The sequence below is a fragment of the Taudactylus pleione genome, unplaced genomic scaffold (assembly GCF_031769625.1).
Source record: "Taudactylus pleione unplaced genomic scaffold, aTauple2 ptg000400l, whole genome shotgun sequence".
NCBI lineage: Eukaryota > Metazoa > Chordata > Amphibia > Anura > Myobatrachidae > Taudactylus > Taudactylus pleione.
The window spans coordinates 1,663,523-1,680,965 of record NW_028284802.1 but is presented as its reverse complement, the minus strand read 5'-3'; positions in this window follow the sequence as shown (position 1 = coordinate 1,680,965).

Here is a 17,443-nt window from a genome sequence, read left to right as displayed (position 1 = left end):
AAGTGATCACCATATAATGCAAGGAGTGTCGCAGTGATTGCCATATAATACAGGGAGCGTTGCAGTGATCACCATAAAATACAGAGAACATGATAGTTCCCCCCATATTATACAGAGAGCATTGCAGTGCCCACCATATAACACAGAGAACATGGTAGTGCCCACAATATTATAGAGTGTTGTAGTAACCAAAATATAACACTGAGCACATGGTAGTGCCCGCCATATTATATAGAGAGCAACGCAATGCCCACCACATTATAAAGAGAGCATTGCGGTGACCGTCATATAATACAGAGACCATCAGTGACCCACAGATAATATGAACACATCCCTCACATACACAGACACAAAATTTAATATACACCACCCCCACCATAGACAGTATTTAAACACACACCAACCTCATTATAAAAAAATATACCCCTCCCATTGTGTATATATATATATATATATATATATAAATATATACTAACATTAAAACATTTTCACACCTTCACTGGCACTTACCTGTCCAGAGGGATGATCTGCCTGGTCCCTTCAGAGCTCCAGAGTGAGTGTACTGCAACTGTGATGCTCTGTGATGGGAAAGTTTACAGAGACAGGCTACAGGGGAGGAAGGGGTGGGGACTTATGGTAACAGGCAGGGTCTCAGGCTGGGATAGAAGGGAGCAGCAGAATAGACAGGCTAGGGAAGAGGGCAAGCCTTGGGGTGATGGGTGTGATCTCTAGGAGGCGAGGGAGTACTTGGGCATCCACAGGGCAGCCATTGGCAGCTGGTTCTTCAGAGTAGGAACCAGCTGCCACTAATCAATCAGTTTACCAGTGGGACTGGCACCTCCTAGCTGCGATCCTGTGTTCTGACACAGCCAGAACATGCTGGCCAGCGTTCACAGTCCACCCAACCCCCTATCAGGGCACTGCTAATCCCCACCTCTTCATAGAAAGGGACAGAATCTTAAAGCAGTGGGGGCCACTGGGGAATTACCCAGCCCCCACATGGCCAGTCCTACCCCGACTGTACACATTGCAGGGATGGGTTCCTGTTAGAGCCCTTTTCCTTGTATGCGATTTTTAATACACCCGGGTGGTAAATAATGTCTTGTTGCGTCAAGACAGATCTAAAACCTGATTAATAATAACTAGGCCCCATAGAGAGAGCAAGTGAGAGTGAGAGAAAGTGTGTGAGACAAACAGAGATAGAGGTTGAGAGCAGAAGTAAGAGAGGAAGATAGAGAATTACAGAGCGAGAACAAGAAAGAGATAGAGAGAAATACAGAACAAGTTGGGAATACAGAAAGATAGAGGAAAAGAGGGAGAAAGAGAAATAGGAAGAGACACAGTGAGAGAGATAAAAACAGATAAAGAGTGTAAGCTAGATAAATAAATAGCTATAGAAATTAAGAAAACAAAGATAAAGAAAGATAGAGCTCGAAAGAGAAATAAAGATCGGTAAATATATAGGAGCCTATTTATCAATTAGTATTTACAAAATATTCCTTGAAAACACAGCTTCTGAGGTTCCTAGATAAATAACAGACAAAGAGGAGCACCATCGTGATTATTATGGAAGAATAGCCAGGAACAATGCAAAGGTCAAGGCTAGTGCAGGCAAGGAGAGTTCAGTAAAACAAATCAGGGGTCAGGGAAGGCAGCAGACAATATAATCCAGAAGACAAGTCAATGGTCAGGCCAGACAGCAGATAAGGAGAGTCCAGTTAGCCAGCTAAAGGTCAGCATGTATAAAGAGCAATAGAACATTTATCTCACACAGCATGCAAGTACAGGGCAGCATCAAAGCTATTACCGGCAGGAAGCATCTGTACTTCCTGCAATTAATACACGCTTTGACCAATCAGAATGCTCTGCTGTAGCTAGCCCCCCATAGCAGGTACAGTGTTTCGGTCATGTGACCGCCTACAAGACATCCGAAGCAGGATTAGGCAGGAGATGATGTGAGCTTCTTGCCTACAAGCTGGCACCAATTGAAAGACAGTTCGAAATTTCACCAAATCAGATTGGTTTGGGAAACTCAAACCTTTGATGGAACCAAACCTGAAAATATCAGAATTTGTGTTTGGTTCGCCCATCGTAGTGTTTATAAGTTCAAATTTAAAGTTCACATATGAAGCTCACGGTTAGGAGACCTAAAGTAAACTATGTAATGAAGGTGTCTGACCAAGCTCAAGTTGGTTTAAACACTTTTCAGTTTGTTGGAGATTAATATTATTCCTAACTCAAAGAGTGAACATCACTGTGTTTGATTTCAAAGTAAACATTCAAACAATCAATCTGTATAGGAAAAAAATGTAAAGTATTATATAATTCAATAACCTAAACCAATAATGGCTCCAATTTGGCTAAACCTGATTGCATTTCTTGAATATAACAAAATATTTACCGTGTCTAGCGTTTGAGAGTTTATTGCCAATTTTTTACTATCTGAAATAATGTAGTAAGGCTAGTGGGGTGCTCAAGGACAATCGTGTTCAGTACTAACCTACAGTGATTCCATGAGAGAATTACAACATGGTGTTGGGCGGCCAAGACTCATTGATGCGAGAGGTCAATGAAGGTTATCCCATCTGGTACAAACCAACAGAAGTGCTACTGAGGCACAAATCACAGAACTATGTATCAACGGTGATGGGAGTAATTTGTTACGATACACAGTGCATCAAATGCTGCCGCGTATGAGGCTGCGTAGTCGCAGGCTAGGCAATGTACCCATGAAAGAGCCTACAATGAGCATGCAAGTATCAGAGCTACTGCATATCTAGGAGTAATAGAAGAAGGTCATCGGGTCCAATAAAAACCCAATTTCTGTTGCATCATGTGGATGGCCAGGTATGTGAGCATCATTTACCTATGGAAAAGATGGCACCAGGATGCAATGCTCTGGGCAGTGTCTGCTGGGAATCCCCGGGTTTGCTGGTAATGTCCTGATACCGGATACCATAGGACATCTTCAGTGGTCTTGTAGAGGAGTCTACTCATCTCTCTACAGTCCCAGGGCCACAGATCGACTGACTTCAATAAATTGGCTACACAGAGTTTATTTTGAGCTACAAAGACATGATCAATGCTCCTACAACATCATCCAGCTTCTACGTACAGCTAGAATGGAGCCTTGCTCACTGACGTACACATGGTGTATGATAATAAGACAATTCGTCTTCCATTGTGCCTATCAACAAAATGTTATCAGAAAACTAAAATCTAGGTTTTCAGACACGCACATAATGTAATTACTGGTTGTGTGGAGCTGGGGATAGCGGCAGCACTAGATACAGTAGATCTTAAGGCTATGTAAGAAAAAAGTGTGGCTGCTATATTATACAAACGGGTTGGGCAAGGGATGCCGGAGCTCGTGATCCCGGCGGTCAGATTCCCGATGCCGACATCCCCACAGGGTTAGGATACTGACACATGTCAGTCAGTATCCTATCTCTCCCCCTCTCCTCACCCCTAACCTTCCCTCCTCGCTACCTAAACCTAACCATTCCCCCTAGTGCCAAAACCGAACCCCCCACCCACAACTTAAACCTAGCCATCCCCCCTAGTGCCAAAACCGAACCCCCCACCCACAACTTAAACCTAGCCATCCCCCCTAGTGCCAAAACCAAACCCCCCACCCACAACTTAAACCTAGCCATCCCCCCTAGTGCCAAAACTGAACCCCCCACCCACAACTTAAACCTAACCATCCCCCCTTGGTGCCTAACCCCAACTCTCCTACTAGTGCATAACCCTCCCCCTAACCCCAGCACTTACCGTCAGGATGCCGGCGGTTGGGATGCCAGTGCCGGGAATCTGATAGGCACCAGCATCCTGAATGTCAGTATTCTAATTACATCCCATACGAACTTGCGTCCATCTATTTGTGTTACTGGTGTTTGCAGTTGGCCGGCAGCAGGAAAGATTCCCAACAGATGTTTGTATTTAATTAAATTAAATTTGTACTTGTTTTTGTGTGTCTGTGTTTAATTATGTTTTACGATGGCTCCCACACAAATTAATAACACTGTCCAGACACTATTCTACCGCATGTTTATGACACTTCATTATAGTATTATATTGTTTACAGATTGGGTCAAACCATATTCTACACTATTATAACGCCTAACTTAAGCCTATAAACTGTTGTAGAGATGGACACACGTTGAAGTGTTCCCGACTAAGCATACGCACATAATTGCATCTTTTTCATCCACATTTTACATTTAAAATGTCTCTAATTCTACAAAAATCCCAAAACAACTACAATTGTGCACTTTTTTTTAATGTGATGACCAAACTGAATAACACTGAAAGAAACGCTATAGTCTTTTTTCTGATCTTCTACAGTTTGTTCATGTGCAATTTGTTGCTTGAAAGAGTGGTTCCCCAAATATATTTGCAGATGTTACAACACAGATGGTAAATACAGGCCCGAAGTGACCTTGTTGCACCAGGAGTTGAGGGTTCAGCTCCTTGTTCTGGCACCAATCTCCAGCACAAATCTTGTAGTTCCCGCCTCCACACCACAACAGAGAGGGAAGGATTCCTATCCTAGACACAGTAAATAAATACACACTGGTATATGTGCAACAGTTTTACCGTTCACTGGTATTAAAGGAACAATGAAGAAGTATACCTTAGAGATAAATATTCTTTTCAACATAAATAGAAACTGGAAGTATATATACGTCTGATTGAAATATGTACCTCTAAAAGAAATAGGCTTCTGCCACATACAATACACTTGGTCGAATCATATGGCAAATATTGAAGTCAAGTTTACTATTGTGACTTGATGCAATAATATCATTAATTATGGGTAATAACCATTTCCTTCAAAAGTACTTCTATAACTACATAAACCTTAATGTCTTAACTAGGATTCAGATACTATCAAGATCTTTTACAGCATCAAGTGATCTGCTATAACCAGCAGATCCTAACATTTGATGGATTACTATAAGCAAACAGTGAACTACAGCCCTATCACACCTTTCCAACCAAATAATCGGTATCCTCTACCCTAACAGTCCTGGGTACAGTTTTTTTTTATGGCCTTTAGTGAATTCACTTGAACGTTGGTAGCTCACGCCACATGTAGGGTAAGTGGACTGGTGCGATATGTAGAATCAAACTCAGTCTTTATATTGCAGCTATGCAAATTAGCCAAAACTCAGCTCCGGCACTACCGGTCCCACCCAGGCTATCTTTCTCCCAGCAGTGAGAAGGTCTCCAACAGCTGATCTCTATTCAACTCTAACAAGCAAAATGGATTCAGTCTCTCATAAACACATACAGCGCTGTAGCAGGGCTCAAATATGCTGTGTACCGGCCTAACCCGAGTGCCTGACATCACGATGTCATAAGCCTGACATCATTATAAGAGGGTGTGGCCAGCAGCAACGGTAAGTGCAGCACTGACCAGAGCGTACTGATGATGCTCCAATCAACTGTACAGGTTACAGGGCGCCTGTCTAGCATCTAAATAATGCTCCGGTGGTGCTACAGCAGTGATCCTGGCTGCAGGGTGCCGTTCACAGAACCCTGTGATCTGTGCGGCAGCACTGGTAGCACATCCCTAGTAACGGCCCTGAGCATGTAGCCCCAGGAGTTGCCATGGGAACTGTCCATCACCATGAAACCTTGCAACCGTGCCGGGTACCACAAAAGGTCACAATAAAGGTGAAAAAAAAAAGGTCTGACATAAGTTATCTTAATTTCAGTCTTTACAACACAAAAACCTGCAATTTCAGTGAAGGGTTATAGACTTTTCATGCTACATTAATATTTATTAGGATACCAACGCATGAAGCATGGATGACCTGATCAGTAAATCATACCTATTTGGTTGTGGTGAAAAAGGGCTGTTCACACTCCTTGTTTGTCGACGCGTTTCAGACATGTCTTGATAAAGCCCCCTTGTGGGCTGAAACGCGTCAACAAAAAAGGAGTGTGAGCAGCCCTTTTTTGAACCACAATCAAATAGGTATGATTTATTGATTTTTAATATCTCTTTTGGACTCTGTCTTTTATTGTTTGGTCCATTTTCCATACTGGTCGTCTTGTGATTTGTACGAGATTATTTAATTTTTTGCTTGTTTTTAAGTTTTTTTTATCTATCCCAATTGTGTTAAAAATTTGGTGTGGATCTAAAAACCATTTTTGACTACAAAGTTTTTGGATGAGAATGCAATGGAAACTTAAAACATAAAGAAGGCAACTTGAAACCTATAAAAGAAACCCAGATACGTTTTAAACCATCTATACTTACCGTGAGTAGGGTACGCCCTCCACTTCTGGCTATCACCCCCCCCTGACTATCCAGTGAGTGGGAATATAAGGAGAAGGACGTTTGTGACCATTCCTGTGAACTTCGATGTCCATTACCAAGGTCACACATGATCTTTCATCTGACGAATAGGGGATCAGAAAAAGATACCTTTATGTGCCTGGCACCCACCTGAATTATCAGTGAGTGGGGGTACGCCTTTTAAATATTTCTGGTGACACTCTTGGACACGGGGTATCTATTAGACAACACAGTGGTGGAACAAGAAACCTTTATATGCACAGTATTGCACTACTAAGTGTGAGTGAACATGCACTTATATCTATCCCCCTTTTTTATCATAGAGGGTGTGATACATATTGGGACAAGCTATAAAAAAGACTGTTCTACACATATATGTATTTGTTTTTTTCATGTTACCGTATATTTACTGGAGCCTATGAGGAAAAGAATATTCTAGACCACTGCTGAGATCTTCGACATCTTTCACAAGGGACGTATGATTTTGATTTATTGTAGCGCCGATTGTATTGAGTCTCACCCTTTGTTTTTTTTATATGTTTTATTGAAACTTGTTGAGGTTTCTAGTGTGAATCTACTTATGGGCAACTTGTAGTGCGCCATTTACTAAAGGATTAATTTCTTTTTATTAATAACATTGGGGCCGATGCCTATAACTGTGGGCACAGTGTAAATAAAGGTGTTATTGCACAGCGCATGCTCCAGAACTCCATACATGAATGTACGGCTGATGCTTAATCACATGTATTTCCATCACATCTGCACTTACGGCTAAAGAGGTGTAAGAGGGTTGTGATGGGGAATTCTTATGTAGGCAGAGTCCATTGAGAGCGCGCCGAGAGAGCCATAGGCTATGCAGGCCTGTATTCATGTCTATCTTTTGTACCTAGTATAGAGTAGGTGCCCTGATGATGATGATGATGACTAGAGCCAGACTGTGCAGCCACATAGGGGGTGGGCACATGGCCAGGTGCATACTACTCTGCATAGGGGCGAGATAATGCATTCTTCCTGTACATGCATTTTTGGAGCAACATACACCCTGCTTCTGTCCAACTGTACATCTGGCCCATTGAGTACACTTGTGACATGCCAGGGTCCATGGTACACCAGGCCCGAAACTACTAAAACCATTCCATGCTGTGATGGCAGAAAACCTGATCCCATGAGCAGAGCCTGGCAACATGTAACATGTGTGTAATCGTCCAGGGAGGGACTAGAGCTTTAAGAGACTATAAAATGGTGTAAAGAACCTGATACTGAGAAATGATGGGAACTGCTACAGAGGACAAAAAATAGTGTCAGCTCTTGTGTAACACCACTAAAACTGGCAGACCTTGAGAAAGGTAAAATTGTGGCCCTGAAACGGGTTGGGTACGGGATCCCAGCGATCGGGATGCTGGGGTCAGAATACAGACAGCGGCATCCTGACAGTCATAATCCCAATACCTAAGGTAAGTACGCTAACACTTATCAGTTCTCCCTGCAGCCTAACTTTAACACCCTCCCCCCCGCAGCCTAACCATAACCCTCCCGCCGTAGCCTAACTCTAGAACTCCCCCTAGTGCCTAAACCTAACCCTCCCCCTAACCCTAATCTTACCTTTGGGATGCCAGCAGTAGGGAATCCAGCACCGGTATGCTGTGCGCCAGGCATCCCGACTACCTATATCCTCCGGAAACGGCCACTGTGATTCGTATACAGATCACTACGTAGACGAGTACCTGTTAACATGCTGCCTGTCATGGATTAAAACTGAAATTTTAGACGGAAGAAGGGTGAGCTGCTTTGCCTAGATGGGTTACATGAGAGGGGTACTTATGAATAATGAAACACTGAGAAGGGTTCTTCCTTCCTAATAATAAAACTTGAGGGTTGTACTGCCACTACTGGGTGTCTGTGTAGCCTGTGCACTGTGCATCCCCTGGTCTTACCCTTAAACCAAAAAACAATAACCCAGCAATATAGTGAAGGTTATACTGATGCTCGCACCCACATAAAATACATATACATAGTCGGAAGTTTGTCAGTTGAACCAGATAGTATAAAATAGAAAAATAAACAGAAAATAGTGTGATACTGTTGGACGGATGTGAGAAAGCGGCAATGGGCACCTTTATGCCGGCTGAGCTGTGGCGGGCATTAACATATATTCACAGCTGCGTTGAGTGCGATTTCGCAGCTGCGATCGCAATTGTGAATCAGTCCCAATATCTTCATCTTTTTTAAGATTTTTAATCACCAGTCAAATTACATTTTTTCTCTATATCTTCAAAGTCTGATTGCGGCTGTCTGTAAGACTCCCTCTAACGTGAGCTCGGTAAAAGCAGAATTTTTTGTAATTAAATCTTTTAGTTACGTCGGTTTTTGTCTATTTCACAGCGGAAAACTATTAAAGTGTTAGAATTCCGCATAAATTTGTGCATTTTGAACAAATAGAAAGTAATATCAATTATTAGGATCAGTTTCCATTTATATTTTTTAATAAGAATGAACTTTTTAAGGATTACGAGAAATGTTTAATAATAAATCTGTAATCACTTCCGGTTCATGGACAAAGAAAGTAACCCAGACGTAAACAAAAGGGGAAGCAATCGGGAAGCCGACTGCCTAAATACCGGCAGCCGGCTTCCCGACTGTCTTATCCCGGCATGGGTGAAATGCCGGGCGTCTAGATGTAGACGCCCGCATTTCCCCGACGCCGAGAGACCGACACCCAGCATCACGATCGTAGTGATGCCGGGCGCCTCGAGCGGACAGCCGCGGGGGGGAGGGTTAGGTTTAGGGCTCCCGGGGGGGACTTAGGGTTAGGCACCCCCCCCGGGAGGGTTAGGGTTAGGCTAGGGGTAGGGAGGGTTAGGGTTAGGCACCCCCGGGGGGGACTTAGGGTTAGGCACCCCTCCCGGGGGACTTAGGTTTAGGCAGCGGGGAAGGGGGTGGTTAGGGTTAGGCACTTAGAGGGAGGATTAGGGTTAGGCACTTGGGGGGGAAGTTAGGGTTAGGCACCCCTAAGGAGGGTTAGGGTTAGGGGGGTTAGGTTAGTACATACTTACCTATCCACGATCGGGATTTCCAGCGCTCTGCTCCTGTCGGGCTGCCGGCAGTATATAATACCCATTCCAACAGAAGATGGTATTTAAAAGAATATTTGGCAGATACAGGTCACATTGCTCTAAAAAAAGAGCCGGCATAGAGGCTCGAAATGCGTTGGCTGTTGAATCTTATCTGCCATTGTGCATGCTACAACAATGAACTTATTTCCAGCACTACAAGCACATTAGGAGGGATAGTCCAGAGTTTCGGCTCCATTGTTCTCTATCGCTTATCTACAGTATGTTTCACGATCCTGATTTTTTTTCCCATATTCTCCTTTGTTTTACCTCTGCGGGGTTGTTCCAGTTAGCACTGAGGTCTGCTCGCACTGTGACCGCACATTACACACACAGGTGACGCAGAGTTCCGTCTGCACTGCGCATCGCATCCAGCTGGCTATGAGGTCTGACCACACGGTTCCTGCTCTGTGCTCTCAGGCCCTCATTCAGAGGCGGTCGCTAGGGCATGGTCGATCGTATCATAAAAGAGCGAGAAAATGCAAATCATGCGCAAAATCGCAGCGCACATCGTAGGCGAGGAAACTCCCATCACAATGAAAACACACCTCCTGAGTATGGTAAAGGGGTGAGCGAGGGCTACAGTCGCAAAAATTTGTTGGTCGCTGGCGCCAAGCTATGTGACCATCGCGGTTTTTTGGCAGAGTCAAGTTTCCACATCTGCACTTTCGATGGTTATTTTGCCTATTTCGATGCGGATGCGAGCAGCGTGCAATCGCTTTGGTTTTTTTTTGTCTATTCTTCTAATGTAAATTTTGGATGTGTTTTTTGATGTTTGGTTTAAGAAATCTGGCTATGGGCTTTATTATTAAAAAAACAAAAAAAACAAAGCATGCTGGGATGTGCAGTACCACAAACCTAACAAAATATAAAAAAAAATCTACAAAAACATGTATTTAGCATTTGAACCAAAAAAAGGGAATTATGATTATTAAATGTATTTTAAATGGTTTTGCAAACAAATGTAATATAAATATCACATACCGAGAGCAACCAAATGTAATGTCCCTTTTAAAAAGAAAAAAAAGCCAATTAACGCAACTTTGCTAATATACATTGCAATGACAAACACCTGTTACTTTGTTAATTGACTCCAGACATCGGCAGAGGCAGAAACCATCGCCTGCAGTCGCAGTGCTTGAGGTAGACCCTGGGCTCACTCAAGCACTACGAGAAGTAGCATCTTAAAGCTGCGGTATGACGTGTGCGATGACCCGCTCAGTAATTTATGCACGCCTTGAAATCTCTCTTTTTATGACAGACACGCCTGCGTTCGCTGCGCCATGCCCCCGTTCACATGCACCTTCCCCTGTTACCGCCACTGTTTTCTCTGCATGCTAGCACTCAGGCTGCACACCAGAGTTCCCTCCTAAACTCAGTATGGCGTAGCCATGTTGGATTCAGTCACCTGACTCTCCTCCACCACTCAGAGTGCTGCTCCCAGACCAGCTGATTGCTGCATCCAATCCCTGGGGATCCATCCCTATAAATTCCATTTCCTGACTGGCCTACATTGCCTGTACAACGTCGCTTCTGCTGAAGTTACAGGTCCGTGCTGAGCTCCCAGGTACTCTGTATCTGAACGGTTCCAGTCCGTGTGATTCCAGTTTCAAGTCTGGTTGCAAGTGTCCATTCCATCTGTGCTCCAGCCTGGGTTATCCACTGAGACTTGTCCTAACTCCAACCATCGGTATTAGCTGGTATCACCAACCATCACTCCCAGATGATATATTCAACCATCGGTCCCAGCTGATATTTCCAACCATCAGTCCCAGCCAATATCTTCAACCATCGGCCCCAGCCGATACCTCCAATCATCTGCCCCATCCGATACTTCCATCATTGGTTCAAAACCGACCTAGTACTGTAATTCATCATCGGTTCCAAACCGACCCAGTACTGCAATTCATCATCATCGTGCCCAAACCGATCCAGTCCTTCAATTCATCAACATCGGTCCCAACCAATCAAGTTAATCAATTCTTCAACATCGGACTCTCATCAATTAAGTTATTGAATTCATCAACATCGGTCCCAACCGATCAAGTTCATCAATTCATTAATATCGGACTCATATCAGTTAAGTTCTTCAATTCTTCTACATTGGTCTCAAACCGATCAAGTTCATCAATTCTTTAACATTGGATTCAATTCCATCAAGTTCTTTAAATCATCAACATTGGTCTCAAATCTATCCGGCTCTCAATCCAGCATCATCGGTCCCAATCCGATTCTGCTCATTCATTCTGTATTATATATATATTCAGTTCCATTCCAACCTGCTGTTTAATAAAGACATTCTATTCCTGTCCTCGCCTTCAGGCCCATCAACCACTGCGATATCTCTATCTCTTCACATCATTACATGAGGAAGTCCTGGCTCAAGCCACCCAGGTTCCTTCACGCCACTGTGATCTCCCCTTCAGCCTCCCAATCCTGTTCCTATCCAAACCAACCCTCAGGCATGACAGTATGTATCTGGTATGGTTCCAATCCTGCAATTTTATTGTTTATTTTATGTCTGTAATATTAAAATGTATACATTTTGACAAAGATAATGCACTATGGGCCCTATTTCCTACAATCCACATTTATGGTGCATACACACGATCAGATTTTTTCTTCAGATATGGACGATAACGATTTAAAAATCGTTCAGTCGTTCATATCTGAAGGAAAATCGTTCATATCTGACATGCCTGAACGATGGACGATCAACGATGCGCGTTCCCGTTTGTCAGATAACGATATCTGACATCTGATGGGTTTGCAGTCAGACTTGGACGATTCCATTCATTTTAATGCAGTCAAAAATCGTTCAATCGTTCAAATCGTTCAAATCGTTCAAAACTTTGGTCAAATCGTCCAAATCGTTCAAATCATTTAATCGTTCAGTCGTTCATCTGACAAATCTGACAAGTCTGACAAATCTGACCGTGTGTACGCTCCATTAGAATGCAGATTGTAGTGTGATTTTCCGACTGAATTCGCATTGCGAATTTAGGAAATATCACAGGAATTTATTAAAAATCCCTTGCATTGGAAAAATACAGAGACAAGGTGCTGCCGACCGCCCGCCATTCCACCCCCCCACCACCCGTCCGCGATTGCGACCCTCCTACGGCCGCCCCTTTCCTCCTCATGAGCTCCCGCTCCGGTGATGTCCTCCCTCCGAGGCTCCGGTCAGCTGGTCTCCCATCCTGCACTGTGACCCGATCAGCTGTTCTATGAAGCAGCTGACCAGGATCACAGTGCAGGAGCCGGACACCAGCCGACCAGAGCCCTAGAGGACATCACTGAGCACCCATCTCCCTGGAATCATGTAAGTGTTAGGTATTTTATTGCAGTGATCAGCTTGTAGTCTGTTTAGACCACACAGCTGATCACTGGGACCCGGCTCCTGTCTCTGCTCTGCCTGTTAGAGCAGAGCAGGAGTCGGGGAACTGGGGGAGACCCTGGATAACACCATCTCCAGGTGGCGTTATTATCACAGGGCCTCCATAGGTATTTTTTCACATTTTATTTTTAGTAAATCAGGCAGATCACATTTCCTATTACAATTATGGGAAATACGATCTGCTTACTACAAATATGTAATCATTAGAGCTTGGAGTAGAATTTTATGAATTCTACTCCAATTGCCCTTTAGTAAATATAGGTGAAACTAAAATAATGTGAAAAGGGTGTGAAAACTCCCTTTTTCGCTTTAATTTAGTAAAAATAATGTTAATAAATAGAGCCCTATGTGTCTTTATCACTTCATTTATTTGCATGAGAAATACCCGCTGCAGAGATTGGGTATTAAATGTCATGCAGAGGCATAGCAGGGGCTGCATGCGATCACACAGGACTCTTTCTGCACAAATGCACAGATTCCCAACAATCCTGAACCTGCGTTCAGCCACACGGGCCCATGGGTCCAGTGGGGCCCCGCACCGCACACCCTGCACCCATAGTATTGCGCGGGGGTCCGGCGTTGTAAAAATGACTGGAAAATGGCCACCGCGGCCATTTTCCCATCGTTTGCAAATGCGCAGTACAGGGAAAATGGCCACCGCGGCCATTTTCCCAGTGACCTGCGCATACTCTATAGACTCTGGGCACACTCTAGTGCCCAAAGTCTATAACTCCGGTGCTGGCGCTGGCCGCGCACAGCTCAGTGCGTGGCCGGCCGCCGGACAGAGAAGAGGGGGCCCGTGTCGGAGACTGCACATGGGCCCCCTCCTCTCTAGAAATGCCCCTGCGTTCAGCAATGCACTTACTGTACGTGCAATGCTGAATTAACCCCTATATACATTCATTGGTATATAGTAATTTCTTTATTACATTATCATTTTGTGCAACAATGTCACAGTATTTGCCGTTTATTTTTTTTATTTTACACTATCTGAGATTGACAGACTCCTGACTAGAATGATTTGAAGGGAAGCTCTTTTCTTGTTTATATGTATATGTATTTTATGTGGGTGCGAGCGTCATAGAGCGTTACCCGCACTATACGTCTTCCTTCCTTACACCTGGGAATCGCTGGCTTGGGACTTTATATAACACTGCTATTATGCAGCACAAGTGGAAGGCAGAGGTCCCTCTCCTGGTAATTATGTTGTGGATTCGTCCTTCTGCAAGCCTGGGGTTTAGGCTATTCTGAGTATTTCAAATTACAGGACGGCTGGCGACAGGGCGTGAGAGCTCATATGGGGTTACCATATGGTACAGTTGTTTTTGTGAGTTCAGAAAATCTCTGTCCTATAGACAATCTGGGGGAGATGTATTAAGCCTTGGAGGGAGATAAAATGGGGATAGATAAAGTACCAACCAATCAGTTACTAACAGTGTTTGAAAAATGACAGTTAGGAGCTGATTGGTTGGTACTTTCTCTCCATCCACTTTATCGCTTTTCAAGTCTTAGTACATAGACCCCTCTATCTCCATTACGGGACATCATTACCGCCACTTATCTCAGATCATAATGTCAAAGAAACACTTCTAAGTAAGAGAATATAGGACATAATAAATGCAATTCCTGGCTACTGTACATGTGGTTCCCCACCGCCTATAATAACGTCATATTCTTGTTATAAAATACTTCACAGATTCTGGGCCTGTGGTGACTGAATTACAGAGCCTGGCTCAGGCAGTCATGCTATAAACCACACAAATTAGTACTGTCTGATCCAGTTCCTATAGATAGCTTATATTATTCAGCCCTAATTTATATATAAATACACTGAGTAACGGACACCCGGCCACTGACACAGATGTATGAGGTACATGGCACTAAGGGGATCCTGCTGATATACTACTGGTAGCAATGGCTGGTGAGTTGGTCAGGATATGGGGTGAGAACAAAACTGATCTGGAAAATGAAGCTTTGAGAGACAAATTGCTTGTTCACATCTCACACACACACTGTACAGTAGCAAGGACAGAACAGAACAGCAGGGCCCTCCTGAAGAGAGTTTGTTGGGACATGGTTCAGCCAGCAAGAGGTAAGGCAAACATGACCACAGTGACATAGGGCTCTATGTACTAAGGGCCTGATTCAGAGCCGCTCGCTCGCGCTGTGCGCTCGCAAGCGGCCCGATGTTCTGCACATGCGCACGCTTCGTTCTGTGCGAGCGCGAACTACACACTGCGAACGCAACCCTCTCGCTTGCCCAGCAAAGGCAGCCCAGGGTAATGAGTGACAGGAGAGGCTGTTTGTGGGTGGTGACAGGGGCAGGACAATAACGGGGGGTTGGAGATGCGAACGCAGGCGTGCCTGAGTGTTTCAACGCCGTTTTCGAGGCGTGCATAATTAACAGGCAGCGTCATAGTACACGTCACTTGCCTTTTTTTTACACTGATTTCCTCGCAATGCTTGCGGTACGGTAAAGCAACCGCAAGCACTGCGTTAGCATCCGATGGTGCTCGATGTACCAATGTTTTAATACACTTCCTGGATATGACTTGGTGCTGGTGGGCAGCTCTGCCTGTGCGATTGGGCGTACGCTCAGACAAAGTGGCCGCTCGCTAAGACATGGTGGGCGTGCTTATGCCTTGGCGAGCGTTTGCTTCCCGTGGCGTCGCTTTGACAAATTTGCATACGCATCCAGCGAGCGTACGCAGATAATGAGCGGGTCTGAATCAGGCCCTAAGTCTTGGGGAGAGATAAAGTGGGCCAACCAATCAGCTTCTGTCATTTTTTAATTGGGATGTGGTCAATATCCCGACCGCCAGAATCTCAAAGGTAAATAGCGGGGTTAGGGGGAGGGTTAGCGCTAGGGGGAAGGTTAGGGTTAGGCACTAAGGGGGAAGTGTTAGGTTTGGGGTGCAGAGAGGGGGAGGTTAGGTTTAGGCACCAGAGAGGGAGGGTTAGGGTAGAGAGAGGTTAGGATACCTACCGATGGATTCTGACCACCGGGATCCCAAGCATCGGCATCCCATACCCATCCCTTTCAAACACAGCCAGTAAAGTTACAGTTAGGAGCTGATTCGTTGGTACTTTATCTCTCTCCAAGGCTTAGTACATAGACCCCATAGTGACATTGGGTCAGAGGTCGAGCATGCACAGCAGCGCATTTGCTATAGGGATTACGGGATTCTCCAGAAGAAAGCACAGAGCGCACTCCTCAACACCCCCCTTGCTCAAGGCTGTCTCTGGTTACATGACGATAAGGCACTTCTGCAACTGAGACACAGAAGGACAAAAAAATAACAGAACATGTCATAACACATCAACATTTCAAAATGCACTACAATTCACATTTTCTTAGAAAGGCATTGAGCACAAGTGTTTGGTGCTGGAAGACAAATCAATTGCCTCTTTATTGTCACATGCAATGCTGACGTTGCCTTTTGGACTAAGAACCCAGTTCACACAAAGTCTCCTTCAGCCACAACGCCTCTTTGGCTTTCCTGTGAGTGCCATAATACTCAGCTTCAGTAGTAGACAAGGCAACAGTAGGCTGCTTTTTTGCTATACCATCTAAAGTATGTGCCCACTGGAGCGAACAGGTATTCTATTGTCTTCATTTGATCCCAATTGACATCACAGAAGGCCTATAACTAAAAAATTTTCCTCACGCCATTCTCCTCAGGTGTGTAGGCAATCCTTAGTTCGTGTTCTATGCCATTACTTTTTAGAAAGATAGCTAAATCTCTGTTCTCATATTCTCCACTGTTATCAGTCCACACACATGCACTGGTTCTAGACACTGCATTTGGAAAGGGACAATGTGTTTGCTTATCCTTCATGCAATACATAGGCTGTTTGGAATCTGAAGCTGCTATCACAAAACACTCCTCAGTGCTTAGGATATACAGTTGTTGGCAATGGGTTGCTGTTGCAAATACAGTCCCTCTTTTATTGTACACAATAAACAGACTATCCCTCTGTTAAATGGACCTTTTATAACTTATTTTCCGGTACACTGATTGCAACCAGATAGGTCTCTAGATCTGGTACAAACAACACTTCTTCTATGTCTGTGACAACTATTTCGCCCTTGATCCTCAAACAAACAGTAAATGTCCTGACTTTTGTGACATTTACAGGGACACAATTTAGTGACTTGAACCAACTCTCATTAGAGCTGAAGTCCCTCGTTGCTCCTGAGTCCATGTACCAGCAATCATTGCGGTGACTGTCAACTACATTTAGTGCTGACTCACTCTTTCTGTCACACTTGCATGATAAAGTATCACTTGTTTCATATGCTCTACATTCTGAGGCATTATGTCCTTTTTGTGACACTTGCAGAACTTGTATTAAGGATTTTCAGATTTTGTTCCCTTTGACAGTAGAATAGAATTCTCAGTATTAGCCTCAACAGGTTTGCGCTCTTGATACTGCAGTAGCTTGACCTGTACTACATCCATTTGTGATACCCCCCAAAATGGAGGGGGGGGGTTGCAAACATCTGAGCAGCAGGGAGGGGACTTTGGGACTAATTTGTTAATGGACTAGTTTTAACCAAGCATACTGGAAGGACTCAGATGCATGAGGACATGCAACATTCCGGCAAGGGAATATGTGATGCCC